Source organism: Schistocerca cancellata, chromosome 5, assembly GCF_023864275.1.
Source record: "Schistocerca cancellata isolate TAMUIC-IGC-003103 chromosome 5, iqSchCanc2.1, whole genome shotgun sequence".
NCBI classification, from domain to species: domain Eukaryota; kingdom Metazoa; phylum Arthropoda; class Insecta; order Orthoptera; family Acrididae; genus Schistocerca; species Schistocerca cancellata.
The window spans coordinates 331,071,496-331,088,635 of NC_064630.1; the positions used below are offsets into that span (position 1 = coordinate 331,071,496).

Below are 17,140 nucleotides of genomic sequence, written 5' to 3' on the forward strand. Positions count from 1 at the left end.
TGTGGGCCTTTCAAAATTAATTTAACTGCAGTCTGTTACGCACGTATAATTTTCTAAATATTGTTAAAATGAATGTCATGGTGCTGCGTATCGTAGATTTTTTGGGCCAAAATATCCACTCCTTAATTTTTTTCATACAACTGGTACAGAATAAATATGAAACCACCTGATACTGTTGTCCTATGACAATTAAAAAACAGTGCAAGGCAGTCTAATTCCTAATACAACTTTCGTTAAAAAGAGAAGAATATTCTCTCTGCTTAATGTGCAATTTGGGTGAGCACAAGGTAACAATGAGTGTAAAATAGCACTTAATATTACGCGACCTGCGGCAGTGAGGTTTCCTTCATTATTTTTATAGACATGTAACCTCGAACGCCACAACCATCTTTACTCAACACACGATCATGCATCACCTGTTGCAACTGTGCATTTGTTTGAACTTCTGTCTAACAGTTACGTACCAAACTAGAAGAAGAGTATGTTTATGTCGTTCAGATTTAAATTACTATGCTCCCCCTGAGTGCTTGCTTGGGATGTTTTTGATTCATACATATGTACATGCTTTTAGTTCTCTGCAGGTCCTTCTAATGTCTCTTGCAGTAATATCATCTGTTGTAACCTCCAGCCAAGATATTTAGGTGATGTGTGTAATCTTGGTACATATCATGGGCTATCAAGCTCTCTTGTGGGCACAACATGGACGAAACCACAACTACAAACGCGTGAACGTTTTGCTAGAGTCCATTGTTTACCATTAGCTGTCTTCAATGCCACGATCCAAGATTTTCGTCTCGTTCAATGGTCATCAAATTTTTTTGCTAGCCAATACTGTCATTGTTACATCGGGCCGCATACGTACCGATCTTATTGTTAATTGGTTCAAATCAAATGGCTCTGAGCACTATGCGACTTAACTTCTGAGGTCATCAGTCGCCTAGAACTTAGAACTAATTAAACCTAACTAGTGTTAATTGGTAACCTACATAGATTCTTATGTTACGAGCCTCCGATAGTCTACTTGTAGCAAGGGCGCGTTGCGTTGGCTGCCGGGCCCCAAATACGAGGGTTATTCCAAAAGTAAGGTCCGATCGGTCGCGAAATGGAAACGACTATGAAAATCCGATAAAGCTTTGCACAGATGTGTTGGGTAGTGTCTCTAGTATAACCCCAGTTAGCATCACGTCGCTCTTCTCATTTCTGAGCTCGCAGTGAGTGCGTAAAGATGTCTAGAAAATAGTGTCTGCCGCCAAGTACGAGGGCCTGGTGAGAAATTTCGCCTGAAGCTATGCAGCCAACATTACATAACTGTCGTGCTGTTTCGTCTTCACGACAATTCTCAGCCGCATTCTGCAGGGGCAATGAAGATGCTCCTGCATCGTTTTCAAATGGGAATGTTAGATTACCCACAATACAGTCCGCAATTGTCTCCCCCTGAGTTTCATCTCTGGTCACATGAACCGCTGTCTTTGACGACAACATTTTGACACAGACAACGAGGTGTAGGCCAGCGTGGAGAATTGGCGGAAAGCACTGGCGGCTGCCTTCTATGATGAGGCTATTGAAAAGTTGGTACAACGCTATGACAAAAGTCTAAGTCAGAACGGCGACTACGTAGAGAAGTAGCTGAAAGGTGTAGCTAATTGTTACAAGTAAAACATTTCTGATGTTCACTGTGGTTTCAATTTGGCAATCAATCGGACCTTACTTTTGGAATAACCCTCGTACTATTCGTTAAGTGACGGGGCCATTCGCAACATTTCGTGTCGAGTATTCTTTGTTTCAGAGTGGTGCCACCGTTAGCAAACTCAGATAGCCTGACGAAGTGTTGTGTTGTCTGTATGAGCGGATGATTAATTGATTATTGTACTTCTATACAAATGTGTTGTCCAACACGGGACACGATCACAAATGTTCACTAAATGTTTTCACCGTCACGTTTCCTCTACACATTGTGTTGTAATTTAATTTCATATTCCTGCTACAAATATGTACCGCATTTGAACGTGACCGTTTAATGAGCCTTCAGGAGTCCATGTTACTTCCGTTCAAAATTTATACCACTCGTCAGTACGAGTTGCGCACGCCCGTGAGTTGTCAGTACTGATAGGCAAACAAAAAGCCTCCCACATCTTCTAATCCCGCATAGGCTGCTTATCCCTTGTCCCTGAGGTAAGCGAGCAACGTCACGGTCGAATTCAGCAACGTCAATTAAAATTAAGCTGATCTTAAAATATTACTGTTCTGTAGACAAATTTGTTAGAGAGTAGGAAACCAACACTATCAAGTAGCTCTTGATGTTTTAGGAATCGGCTGTTAGTTGTTAGATGTATATTACTCTAAAATACGGCTGAGAAGCGCCGGCCTTCCAAACACGTGATTCGGGCTGCATGCGGCTCGAGGGCCGCAGTTTGACGAGCGATGATCTAGTTGCGTGTTGCTTTTTTCATTTCGACTTGAGAACAACTTCATTTCAGGAGGAGATTTGCTGTTAGTGAAGTTACAACCGACGACAGAGTAAGTACAATTACCCCGCTACAGTCCGACACACTAAATTCAGTCATCGTTATACTAGCGCGCTGCATTATGCGTAACCATTTACTCCTTCAAGACAGTTGCGACGCTGTAGCTAGAGTGTAGCATTTGCAGTTCGCATGCTCCCTATACTACTCGTACACAAATGTTTTTAATTTGATGATTATGAAATCTAACGCATTCAGAAATGTACACAACTTTTGGTAAAATTTGTTTCAAATGTTACAGCACCAGGGTCAACGTACGATGTTTCTGGGGCCACGAACCACGTGAAAATGTTAAAAATGGTTCAAATGGCTCGAGCACTATGGGACTTAACTTCTGAGGTCATCAGTCCCCTAGAACTTAGAACTACTTAAACCTAACTAACCTAAGGACATCACACACATCCATGCTCGAGGCAGGATTCGAACCTGCGACCGTTGCGGTCGCGCGGTTCCAGACTGTAGCGCCTAGAACCGCTCGGTCACCCCGGCCGGCGTGAAAATCCCGTAGTGTTATATCATCTCTCTGTAAAGAGCTAGTGGAACTGTTCGCATCTCGTAGATGAAAATTAATCCAGTATTGTCATACAAAGAGCAGCATAACATATTGAAAGCTGACTGCTCGTCGATAAAGCAGGGTCGTATTGAGGATGAATGGAGTTCATGTACCCTGATCGTCCATCACGTTCTGTGGTTTCTGTAACTTATGCTAGGCGAATACTCGGTTGGTTCCTACAATAATGGCACACGAGAAACTTTTTAAAATTTAGCTGTTTACAATCGAGGGGATTCCATGATACTGACGACGTGTGGGGCCTCTGTTGTCCTCAACCGAAGACTGATTTGATACTCTTCACGCTAATCTATCCTGTACAATCCTCCGCACCTCCGGATACCTACTGCACTATGTGCATCTGATGACTGTATTCATCCCTTGGTCTCTTCCTCTACAACCCTATTAACCCACTAAAACCCATCCTATGATAGATCATACGGAGAACAAATCTAATTTTAAAATTGTATATCACGAAAAGAGTTTTTTTTTCGAATCTTTTTTGAGTGAGTTGACAACAACGAGTTTTCTTGGTGTTAGTTTTATAACTGAGGGACCGCTAATTGTACTAAGATCTGCTTAATGCATCGATGTAAGTAATGAAAATAATCAATTACGCTAAGTTTTAGACAAATAAGTCACAGTTTCATTTGTAATTATATGGTAACTGATTGACAGTAACACTGATTTAAGATTTTACAGATAAATTCAATTTAATTTGTTTCAAAACTAAGAAAAAAATTTATATACATCATACGATGGGAAATAGTGGGACGTTTTCTGTACTTTTTATAGGGATGATGCTGAAAAAAATCTTGAAATGGCTAGCAGAGGTGGAAGAGCAAGAGAATGTTGATGTACATCAAGAAATTGATACCAATGATGAAGTGGTTCTGGTTCCTCTAGCAGACAGACACGACAGTGACAGGGATGATGCTAACAATGCGGAAGGTGAAGGAATAAATTTCTTCTAATCACCTAAGGGCTTGCTAGCTCAAAAAGCTGAATTGAGAACGAACACACTACTGCTGGACCTAATGACGAATAAAAAATCCTGAACATGTGATGAGTGTGTAGAAAATACGAACAAAAGAGCAAATACCGTACATGACCCAATAGCAAGTTCTCCAAACCGGAGTTTGGTTAGTCACAGAAATATAAAAGGTAAAAGTAAAACATTTAGGTGAATTCATCTGGTAAGAATTTTTTTAATGACGTAATTACTCGCATTTTTAAGGAAAGTGCTAAGTATTCTGCAATGATAGGCCATACAAAACCTGAACTGTCAGTAGAAGAATTATACACTTACTTTGGGATTCTGGGGTAAAGTGGCCACTCTAAGGGAAAATAAATTTTCACCAAACAATGGTTATTCATAGAAACGTGCTCCTTATACATTTAGAATCTACCTATTACAGGAGTTCACAACTACTATTTTTAAGTGAAAAAGAAAAAAAAACATAGGAACTATATGATTTTTTCTGAAGGCTTACATGTGATCAATTTTCCCTATCTGGGGAGGTAATGTGGCCAGTACTATCGCAACAGGATAGTACATTAGTTGTTCGGATTTCCGGACATATTTTCCAGGCATCTTGATGCCCTAATATTTGAAACAAAATGCCATAGCATCTGAAACAATACCAAGTGACTGCGGCAGACCGTTTTCAATCGAACTTTTGTATTGGGCCAAATGTAACAGAACTTTATTCAAAGTCGCCACAAACGGATAGAATGGTAGATAAAAGGGTTTAGAAGTCAAGAAGTCCAAGGAACTTTCTCAGCCTATGCGATTCACTTTCTCTTTGGACGAAGCCATGAAACCACGCTATACGCGGAATTCGATGAAGCAGTTTCTTAGAGGCAAATGTATCATATTTGGTTTTAAGTTTTGGTGTCTTGCGGAGACTAATGGGTATAGTAAAGTTCTCATTCTTAACAGAAAAAGGTTATACGAGTAAAGGCAAAATGCTTAGCATATACTCACTGGAAACCTATGCCTAAATTTTGTTCCAGCAGGAAGCTACATTTTTATTCACAACTGTTTCAATTCTTTGCCTATTTTGCGTTCTATGTTGGAGTATAATTTATTTGTTATCGATACAACGAGGCAAGACTGCACAACACATTCGCCACCCAGAAACCTTGTCAAAACTCAAAGGGGGTTCCTTCATACAGTACGAACGTCGGCATAGAGAAAACGCTTCTGAGGATGAATGATAATACGCAGGTGAGTATTAGCGCAAACATACCACAAGGTGCTAACACACACACATCCGAGGAATAAAACTGGAATTATTGACAGTTCAAAAGACAGGAACAGGAAATGCTGTAACCCCTAGAAGACTGAAGCTGGTATCTCATGAAGTCCGTAATGACGGAGTGAACCACATTGTCGAAAAACAACGTACTGAACATCGCTGTGCATCTTGTGGTAACACACTGACACATGTCTCGTAATGTACGATACTTCAAATTGGGCCCAACCTAATTAAATACACTTTTAAAAGACAAATTTAGTTTCTAAGCCGTTCAAATGGCTCTGAGCACTACGGGATTTAACATCTGAGGTCATCAGTCCCCTAGAACTTAGAACTACTTAAATCCAACTAAACCAAGGACATTACACACATCCATGCCCGAGGCAGGATTCGAACCTGCGACCGTAGCAGCAGCGCGGTTCCGAACTGAAGCGCCTAGAACCGCTCGATCACAGCGGCCGGCCGGTTGTTAGATCGGTTACTGCTGCTGCAATGGCAGGTTATCAAGATTTAAGTGAGTTTGAACGTGGTGTTATAGTTGGCGCACGAGCGATGGGACACAGCATCTCCGAGGTAGTGATGAAGTGGGGATTTTCCAGTACGACCATTTCACAGGTGTACCGTGAATATCAGGAATCCGGTAAAACATAAAAATCCGACATCGCTGCGGTCGGAAAAAGATCCTGCAAAAACGGGACCAACGAAGACTGGAGATAATGGTTCAACGTCACGTAAGTCCAATCATTTCGGAAATTTCTACAGATTTCAATGCTGGGCCATCAACAAGTGTCAGTGAGCGAACTATTCAACGAAACATCATCGATATTAGCTTTCGGAGCCAAAGGCCCACTCGCGTACCCTTGATGACTGCACGACACAAAGCTTAACGGCTCGCCTGGGACCATCAACAACGACAATGGACTGTTGATGACTGGAAACATGTTGCCTGGTCGGACGAGTCTCGTTTCAAACTGTATGAGCGGATGGACGTGTACGGGTATGGAGACAACCTCATGAATCCACGGACCGTGCATGTTAGCAGGGGGCTGTTCACGCTGATGGAGGTTCTGTAATGGTGGGGAGCGTGTGCAATTGGAGTGATGTGGGACCCCTGATACGGCTAAATACGACTCTGACAGGTGACACGTACGAAAGCATCCTGTGTGAACACCTACATCCATTCGCCCATTGTGCATTCCGACGGACTCGGGACACCCCACACGTCCAGAATTGTTACAGTGGCTCCAGGAACACTCTTCTGAGTTTAAAACTTCCGTTGGCCACCAAACTCCCCAGACATGAACATATTGAGCATATCTGGGATGCCTTGGAACGTGCTGTTCAGAAGAGATCTCCACCCGTCATACACTTACGGATTTATGGACAGCCCTGCAGGATTCATGGTGTCAATTCCCTCCAGAACTACCTCAGACATTAGTTGAGCCCATGCCACGTCGTGTTGCAGCACTTCCGTGTGCTTGCGGGGCCCTGCACGATATTAGAGTGGTGTACCACTTTCTTTGGCTCATCAGTGTATATATAGTTTCAATACGTTCACTATTACGCTATTTATTACTGCCCACTGTATGGTATATCACACATAATGGTAAAGGGCCTGAATAAAGTGCAGTTTTCATAATAAGAATGAATACCATGTTTATCCACCGAAATAAGTCACAGAATGAAATATTAAAGTTAGAAAAAATGCGTGTGCTGTACTAATTTTTAATAAGTTATTTTAATTCCAAATAATATGTTTGGGTAACTTCGAACTTTTGACCATTATCTGAGTAACCCTCAAAACACCAACCCATCACATTTGACTTAAATCGGCTCCACGAGTACAGCAAGGAAAAAAAAATCATTGTTTGTGATTGGTCTAGCCACCATAAAACAGAAATAAAATTTTAGACTTAACGCCGTGTGTACACTGAAACTAGTCAAGTAAAAAGCAAAGAAAATTGGAAGTTGCTCGCTGTTGCAAGCGCAGAATTGTGCAGACAGTCTCTAAAATGATTGTTATTGTAGCTCATATACAAAAGGGCGCCACCGGACCTGAATGGTCAGCATATATGGCTGCCATGCGTGCGACCCGGATTCGATTCCCGGTACTACTAAGAATTTTTCCTTGGTGGGAAGGTTGGGATAGAGTGCATCCAACCTCGTGATGCCAACTAAGCAACTACTGGAATGAGAAGCAATGGCCCCAAAGGCTGGAAAATCGGCAAAACGTCCGGCAGAGCGGTGTGCTAATCACATACCTCTCCATATTGCATCCGCTTTACATCGAAAAGAGGATTCCCAAGAAGAGCCATGAAACAGAGATGCGAAGGAAACGACCAAAAGGAAGACCAAGGGATAGATGGCTGAAAGGTGTGGAGGAATATGTTGAAAGATTGGACCAGAGTGAGCATAGAAGGATGATGGGAAAACGAAAATACATGGCGAGGCTTATGCTCCAAACTGAATCAACCTGAGATTGGAAACTGTTCAAGATAGTGATGATGACGACGATGATGATGTCGCCGACCGGCAGAGAATGACATGACAGCCCGTCGACATGTTTTGGGCCAGGCCCTGATAGAGGAGCTGACACCCAAAAAAAGGAAAATGCACCGCATTATAAAAATTAGAACCATATAGCAATATTCTGCAAGACCCTCCATAGGTCTGCGCCAGATGGTAAAATGTCACGACACGCCGTTTGATGCGAGAGTTTACGAGCAAGCGGTTTTCATGTGAGCTTTAATAAAAATGTAAAGCAAATAATCTTGTAAAGTTAAGTTCGTAATAATGCACAACAGCCCAAAAATGGAATAGAAAATGTAAACTAAACTTTTTTGTCAGTTTGTAATAAGTAAACTGTGGTCTTATAAAATATAATTACTGTAACTCTTCAGGCTTTCCCGGCGATCTAATGACATCTTGGGTTGTCGGGTGTTCTGCCGGATATCAGCGTCGTACTTGCAAGTACGACGCTGATATCCGGCAGAACACCCGACAACCCAAGATGTCGTTATAATTACTGTAGTTCGAACGTCTTCTTCAACGTCCAAAAATAAACGACAGTACGTTAATGATCAATTATTTCCAAAGTTTAAAAATACTCCACAACCCTGAGCGTACAATGATAAGCCAAAACATTATGACCACTGCCCACCACGAGGTTAGATGACGCCTGGTGGCAAAGCGGGAACGTGACAAGATAAGGAAAGTATGTAAGCAGAGCCGAGGCGGATGAGGGATCATTCTAGCGGCGATATGGGACGTAAAGGGGGAAACTCACTGACGTAAGCGACTTTGACACAAGGCAAACTAATATTACCTCAGGCCTGTGAACAAGTATCCCCTAAATGGCGAAGCTGGTTGAATGTTCGCGTGCTACTGCCTTAAGCATCTATGGAAAGTGGTAGGACAGTGAAAATACACTACGCGATGAGTGGTTGAACGTCCACGACTCTACAGAGGACGTGGAGTTCGGAGGCTTGCCTGCTCTGTAAAATCGGATAGGCGACGATCCATGGAATTTCTGATGCACGCATAAATGTTTCGGAGCACACCGTTCAGCGCACGTTGCTGAACATTGGGCACAGCAGCATACGACCCCTACGTGTTCACACGGGGAGGCAATTATTGAACTATATGAAAAAAGTAAATTAGTTACAAACTACAGCGTGCACACACTTTATTCAACATGTAAACTTCACTACAGACATCCAGGATTTAGGTATTGACATGTTCGATATGCCTCCCATCATTGGCGAGGATGTGGCGCGGACGAATAGCGAAATTCAGCATGACCTGCTGAAGTGTCCGAACATCAATGACCTCCTCAATGGCTGTTTTCAGCTCAGAAGTGGTTTTGGGGTTATTGCTGTACACATTGTTGTCATTCTCTGTCGGTCGGCGACATCATCTTTAATACAGCCCCACAAAAAGGAGACGCATGTGTTCAGATCCGGAGAATATGGTGGCCAATCGAGGCCCATGCCAGAGGCCTCTGGATACCCCAGAGCCAGAAATGGTCTTCAAAGTGCTCCACCAGAAAATCAAACACTCTCCTACTTCGATGGGGTCGAGCTCAGTCTTGAATGAACCACATCTTGTCGAAATCATGGTCGCTTTGGATAATGGGGACGAAAGCATCTTCCAAAATCTTCACGAACCCATTCAAATGAAAGTGACCTTCGTCGTTAAACCAAACCATATTCACATACTCATTCCCATCATTCCCCGCCGTCAATCATGCAGTTTCCGCGTCCTAACGCAAACCGTTCAGAAGTTATGACGATTTTATTTCAATAAATCAATAACTGTCGCACTGTATACTGAACCAACGACAACGTCAATTGCGATTGCAGTGGGCACGGGATCAGCAGGATTGGACAGTGGAATAATGGAACTTGCCTCCTGGGCAAATGTATCACGTTCTTGTTACACCAGGCCGAAGGTCATCTCAATAAACGCCATAATCGAAATGAACAGCGGGTCGAAACTTTTACTACGATAGGAACGCAGGCCGGTGGGAGCAGTTTTATGCTTTGGGAGACATTCTCCTGATCATTCATGAGACCTGCTGCGGACCACCTGCATCCTTTCATACTTGATGTCTCCTCTACGGCGACGTCATCTTTGAGCAGTATAATTGTCCGTGTCTCAGAGCCAAACCTGTGCTACAGTGGTTCGAGGGCATCACAGTGAACTCGAGTTGATGTCCTGGCCACCAAATTCGCCTGATGTAAAATCCTATGGAACCTAAATGCGTTGCTATCGGGCCCGTTATTTATAAAATTACATAGCTTGTGAACAGACATCTGGTGCCACATACGTCTACAAACCTACCAACAAACTGCCGCATCCGTGATACGCAAAACTGGTGATGTATTACGCTCTAATGATGGACCAATAAACTATAATGCTCTGGGTTGTCAATGTATAATCCTAAACAGTGATATTATATCCAGTTCAAAACTGCTAACAGTGAATTTTACCACAAAGAAATCATCGGTCTGGTGCGAAGTCTCTGGCAAGCGCGGTCCCAGTAGCATGTGCAACATGTGCGATATGGACAAATTGACCATGCTGATACACTTCCCGTCGTCGCCACACAAAGCTAGTGCTCCGTCTCCCAATAAGCTGTACACAGACAAGAAGTTAGTATTTAACTTCTCCCTGCAGGTCGATGGCGAATGCGGACATTAGCATGCATCTTCCGGAGGTCATCGCTCCCGACGCAACGATCTTCAACTTCTGGCATCGTGAATGAGAACGCTGTTTCGAAGGCTTTCAGCTCGACAACAAAGGTGCGCATTCGCCAGCATTCTGACACAAATCTCGTTTTGTCTTTTGTTTTCTATTTTGCCTGACACTAAAAAAGTGATAACGGGTCGACAGTATAATGGATATGTCACTGACAAATTTGCTACAGTATCCTTCCGGAGAGGGATCCAAGGATAGTCTAAGTCAATTTCCACCGACAGTGACAGTCGCTATCTCACAGTGATAACGAGAATCTTTTCCACTTATTGCTGGGGTCATGTAAGGGCGCTCCTAAGACTTGGCACTTTCTGTTACCCCTAATACTCAAGTGTCCGACCGATGACCAGCCACTCGGATAGAAAGCGAGGACGCCGTGAAAGCTACACGCATTCATGTCCTACACGTGCGTCTAGAGAGCCAGCTGTCGTCTCACAGAGATTACCTTCACTAATAACGTGTTGTCTAAACCCTGTCTGCCTGGTGCTGTGCAATGAGCAAGTAGTTCGTGCCATGGGTAGCCAAGTCAGGGACAATTTCCTTCGGGCTGCGGCTCCTTAATTCCTTCCGTTTGCAAACACAGGTCACGCAATCAAAGAATGCAGAACATACGCGGTCCGTCGAAAGAATTCCGAGACTTTTACCCTGGCGCACAAGCAACGTCAGCGCAGAAACTACGGTGGCAGTCTAAACTAACAACTGTAAAAACCAAATTTCCATTCGAATAGTCAGAGCGAGCAGACACTGTTTAGTTGTAGAAGTGCGGCTGTAATGTTTCAACATTTTTGTCACAAATCGTATAGAAGAAACATCTCTAAATCAAGTGCTCAAGACATTCTCAGGAATGTTCTGAAGGAGAGAAAATCGTGCGCAAAGTTCGTCTCGCATACCTTGACTCCCGAACAATAATAACGACACGTGGAAGCCTGCCGCGAATTGATTGAAATGCAAAACACGGACAATTATTTTCTGGAAAAAAAAAATCATCACGGGTGACGGAACTTTGTGTTATGAATATGAATCTACCACAAAATGACAAAGTGTAGAAATTCATGTGAAGGGTCAACGTCTTGACAACGTTGAATGTGAGGCTCGAGCTGAACGACATTACATTACTGCCCGATTTCCCGACGTCTGAATGGACGCATGTCACCTGGAAGTATACCTTCTTTCATAATTTGCACACACGTAATGCAAAATGAAGATGGAACGAACAATAATCATTACGTTGTACAATGCGTAAAGATTTAACGGCTCTGAAGCCACGAAACATACGCCTATTGTTTAATCGAAGAAAGGAGGTGGGTTGTTGCTGCTTGCAGCGAGACAACGAATGTGGACATATATGTCATCCTTCTATATAAAATGGAATTATGACAGAAAGCTCTATGTGAAAACAACGGTGCAGAAACAATACAGATGGCATAATGTGACTCTTACGCATGAATAAACACCATATCAACTGTCAAACGACAATTCACTTTTTTAAGTAGTGACTATTTTTGGAGGAAACAGGGTTCATATATTCGGGTACGGAGTAGCACGGTTCCTTCACTCCATGATACCAACGTTTTACAAATATACCATGCCAAACATGGACTGTTCGTGATGATCATGATGTTTGGTTTGTGGGGCGCTCAACTGCGTGGTTATCAGCGCCCGTACAATTATCCAATCTTTGCTCAGTCCAATTTCGCCACTTTCCTGGATGATGATGAAATGATGAGGACAACACAAACACCCAGTCATCTCGAGGCAGGTGAAAATCCCTGACCCCGCCGGGAATCGAACCCGGGACCCCGTGCTCGGGAAGCGAGAACGCTACCGCGAGACCACGAGCGGCGGACACATGGACTGTTCGTCTTCCCGCTAGGAGGTATTGCTGTCTGAAGTTCCAAAGCCACATTTGATATTTTCTATGAATATGATCCTTTGGTCAGTATCATCACAGTTATCTTGATGTTCACCAAAACAATGGTTAAGGTGGAAAAAATTGTTCCATGGATGCCTGTACGTCAATCTTTAAAGGTTTTAACATACGTTGATCTCTAACGGTTTTTACATACGTCAATCTCTAAAATTCTTTACATACCGGGTGATCAAAAAGTCAGTATACATTTGAAAACTGAATAAATCACGGAATAATGTAGATAGAGAGGTACAAATTGACACACACGCTTGGAATGACATGTGGTTTTATTAGAACCAAAAAAATACAAACGTTCAAAAATGTCCGACAGATGGCGCTTCATCTGGTCAGAACAGCAACAATTAGCATAAAAAGTAAGACAAAGCAAATGCGATGTTCTTTACAGGAAATGCTCAATATGCCCACCATCATTCCTCAACAATAGCTGTAGTCGAGGAATAATGTTGTGAACAGCACTGTAAAGCATGTCCGGTGTTATGGTGAGGCATTGGCGTCGGATGTTGTCTTTCAGCATCCCTAGAGATGTCGGTCGATCACGATACACTTGCGACTGCAGGTAACCCCAAAGCCAATAATCACACGGACTGAGGTCTGGGGACCTGGGAGGCCAAGCATGATGAATGTGGCGGCTGAGCACACGAACATCATCAGACGACGCGCGCAAGAGATCTTTCACGCGTCTAGGAATATGGGGTTTTTTTGGTTCTAATAAAACTCCATGTCATTCCAAGCAAGTGTGTCAATTTTTACCTCTCTATCTACATTATTCCGTGGTTTATTAAGTTTTCAAATTTATACTGACATTTTGATCACCCGGTATTATGAACGACTATCATTTCTTCGGAATCGTTTCAGTGTTACCCTGGCCTGCTTACCACAAACCCAAACCACTAAACCGTCTGGTTATAAGTGCTTTCCCTGCATTCTGAGAACACTGACGTAATAACAGCGAAGTACCGAACAGCCGTCTCCAGGGCTGCCGTAGGGCATAGGCGCAGGCGTCGAGAAAGGCTCGGGGCTTCCGAGAATGAGCATCGCCGCTGGAATGCGGTGTGTCCTGATGCTGTGACGCGTGACAGTGAAAGTCGGGAGCTCAACGAATGCAGCTGTGGCCACCGGAATAACGGTCGTTTCTCCATGCGCCCCGCCAACGGAATAGTAGCGTAACACTATGAGGTTTTTATTCTTTTTAATTTTAGCTCACTTTTCTGAAAGACAATGATGCTGGAAGATGTAAATTCTTCATTTGTGTGGCCGTGTCCGTAGATGGTTTATAATTCTTGAGGGTATTTTTGGTCTGTCGTTGCAACTACGCATTTTTGTAGTTGCAACGACAGACCAAAAAACCCTCAAGCTGGAATTTGTATTTTAGTAGGCCACTATCGCGAAAGTTAGCCGGCGTGTACCGAGAGAGGTGGATACATATTCGAACGAAGAGAGATACCAATTTCCCAAGTAACATAAACTTAAGGCCTTTCACAAACCTCGTATCCGAGGGCCTACTGTAATCACATTTGGGTTTACTCATCACACAGGGGACAGCTGTTTTGGATGACAAAACGATGGTAACAAAGAATATGTGGGTCACAGTGCAACAGATCAAGCCAAATTTCAATGCTAAGTAACGATATGTCGATAGTCAAAACATCAAGACCAGACTCATTTTTAAAGGATACAAAAGCCAACGCTCCGTATAATTCCCACTGTTAACTGCATGTCACAGAGTTGGATGAGCTCAAGACTATTGTCACCAGATGTTACAATCGTGGAAAAGGGTCATCATATTGACACTTAACATCTAACGGTGATGTATCCCAACGACATCGGAAGCTGAAAGCGCAACCTTCGCGTTCCTATCGACTGAATTACCCGTGCAAAACACAAACACCCCCCCCCCCCCCAATCCTTAACCCTCACAGCTTTTCTTTCGCCAGTACCCAATCTCCAAACTTCACTAAGACAAATAGGGGTTCGAATCCTTGTGCAGCACACACTTCTAATCTGCCAGGAAGTTTCAAGACTGTCACTGCTCCTCACAGGCGAGCTCTACAACAGATATTGGCAATTAATGTGTAACCGCTCATTCGCCGCTTCTGTACGGACATTACAGTGAAATTGTAGTACTTGCACGGTCTTTGGTATCACCTGAACTCGGTCTTAACAAGAGCATTTGGGACTGACGAAACGTGTGTGTGAGTCTTGCAGTGTGTTCCTTCCGACCTTCACAACGACTGGTCCGACAGCGAGCGGTCACTGATAAAATCGTTCACAACTCTCCTAGTCTTATGTGGTCCATGACACGAAATGCCGTCATCAGGAGGAAATATGGCCATACAAAGAGACTGCTGGCTATGTAGTTCATCGTTCTTTAATTAGCATAAAACTAAGATGTTGAATCATGCAACTTACAAAGCAAAATAAAAGATTTTGTTTGGCTTCGGATGAGATCTAAGGAAGAAATATGACCACAACATCATAATAACACCAAAATAATTGAAGGAGTTGCAAGAAACACCTGCACTGCATGTAATGGGAAAAGATATACAAAATAATGAAAACTGTTTGGGAAACCTTAATGTCTTTTTGCATATTACCCACTTTCGCAGTACAGAAGCAATCACATAACACCGAACGACATAAGTAACCATTTACAAACAAACTTCACCGACAACATTATTCTACCAACTTCAATATGAAAGAAGCTTACGTGTTATTAACATTTACAAACGTATTCTTCCAGATATACTCCTATGAACTCAATTCGGAGGTAAGTACTGTTGCATCACTGTATACAAATCAGACATAGCAGACAAGCACGGAGCAGTCTGGGATGAAATTCATTCAGTCAGTAGCGCAGTAGTTGCTCACTGAACAGCCAGCTAGGTATCTCATTAACGCACCAGCATCCATCGGGGACACATGAAGAGGGTAGCAAGTTGCATATCTAGGATTAAATTACAATGAAATGAATACCCCTAGCTGCATACAGGCGTTGATATAAGTCAACGAAGACAGTTGAAAATGTGTGCCCCGACCGGGACTCGAACCCGGGATCTCCTACTTACATGTCAGACGCTCCATCTATCTGAACCACCGAGGACACAGACTAGAGTGCGACTGCAGGCACTAATCTCTGGCACGTCTCCCGTGAGACCCACATTCTCAACTTGTCCCGCACTATATTCATAGTGGCCCTGCCCATTATACTCATTACTCGCGGCTTTTTGCCGATTCCCATAAGAGTTCGGGCACTGTATGTGCATCCGCACAGAAGAAACTGGCCAAATTGCCGGTGAGCCTATATATATATATATATATATATATATATATATATATATGTATAAAAGATTGTCTGCTTTTATAGTTAACTTTTTCAGTTAGTCTTGCAAGGATGGCTAGGATGTGGGCATGCTGTGTGCGGGCGCAGGAGGAGCTGGTCGCAGTTCGCGAACAGCTGAATGTGCTATTGTCTACGGTCAGTCACTTTCAGGCTGCTGCCTCGGGGTGTAGCGGTGACGGAGAATCTGGCGCATCGCAAGATACACCTCATGTGTCACTTGTTTTGCCCTTGGGCTCTGCTTCTGAGGCACCTCTTAGTGCACCCGAAGCGGTGGATCCGCCCTTACAGCAGGGTGAATGGCGGGTGGTAACTCTTTTGCGGCGCTCGAGACGGTGGGCCAGTATAGAGACTGGCTGCCTAGCTTCGTCCATTCACTCTTGTGAGCCGACAGGTGGCCGCTCCTTCAGCAGGTTCCGAGCAGGCACACGGGGGTAGGGGTTTACTAGTTATTGGGCGCTCCAATGTTAGGCGCGTTATGGAGCTCCTTAGGTAGGTAGCGGTCATGGCTCGAAAGCAAACCCATGTGCACTTGGTATGTCTGCCGGGGCCTCATTCGAGATGTAGAGCCGGCCTTCCCTTTGGCTATCGAACGTGCAGGGTGCAGTCGTCTGCATGTTGTGGCTCACATCGGTTCCAACGACACCTGTCGCATGTGTTCTGAGGCGATCCTCAGTTCGTACAGGCGGTTGGCGGAGGTGGTGGAGACTGCTGGCCTCGAGCGCGGGATGCAAGCAAAGCGCGCAATTTGCAGCATCGTTCCCAGAGTTGATCGGGATCCTTTGGATTGGAGCCGAGTGGAGGGTCTGAACCAAACGCTTCGTCGACTCTGTGACGGTCTTGGCTGTAGATTTCTAGATCTGCGTTATCGTGTGGCGATTTGTAGGACTCTCCTTGATAGGTAGGGGTGCACTACACAAAGGAAGCAACTACACGGGTAGCAGAGTACTTTTGGTGTGCACATTTTTTTAGACTAGGCAGTAGTATGAGGTGCTCTGATGAACACTCGCCAGCAGATATGCAGCAAGAAAAGTCAAACGGCGTTCAGAATAAAGACTCTTCGACTGTCACAATTTTATCAGTAAACTGCCGAAGTATTCGTAATCAAGTTTCCGAATTTACTGCCGTCCAGGAAAGTTCTCGTGCTAAAATTATTCTTGGGAACGACAGCTGGCTGAAACCCGAAGTGGAAAGCTCTCAGATATTTAGCGAGTCGTGGAACGTATATCGGAAGACATATTAGAGGCCATAGGAGGGGGAGTGTTCAACGTAGAAGACAAAAAT

At 43.7% G+C, this 17,140-nt stretch overlaps 1 protein-coding gene across 2 annotated transcripts in view; it reads right to left on the bottom strand.

Annotated features, from left to right (window-relative positions):
* LOC126187545 (balbiani ring protein 3-like) overlaps positions 1 to 17,140 on the bottom strand; it is a 245,985-nt gene that overhangs the window by 111,489 nt on the left and 117,356 nt on the right. The gene's annotated exons all lie outside the window — the stretch shown is intronic.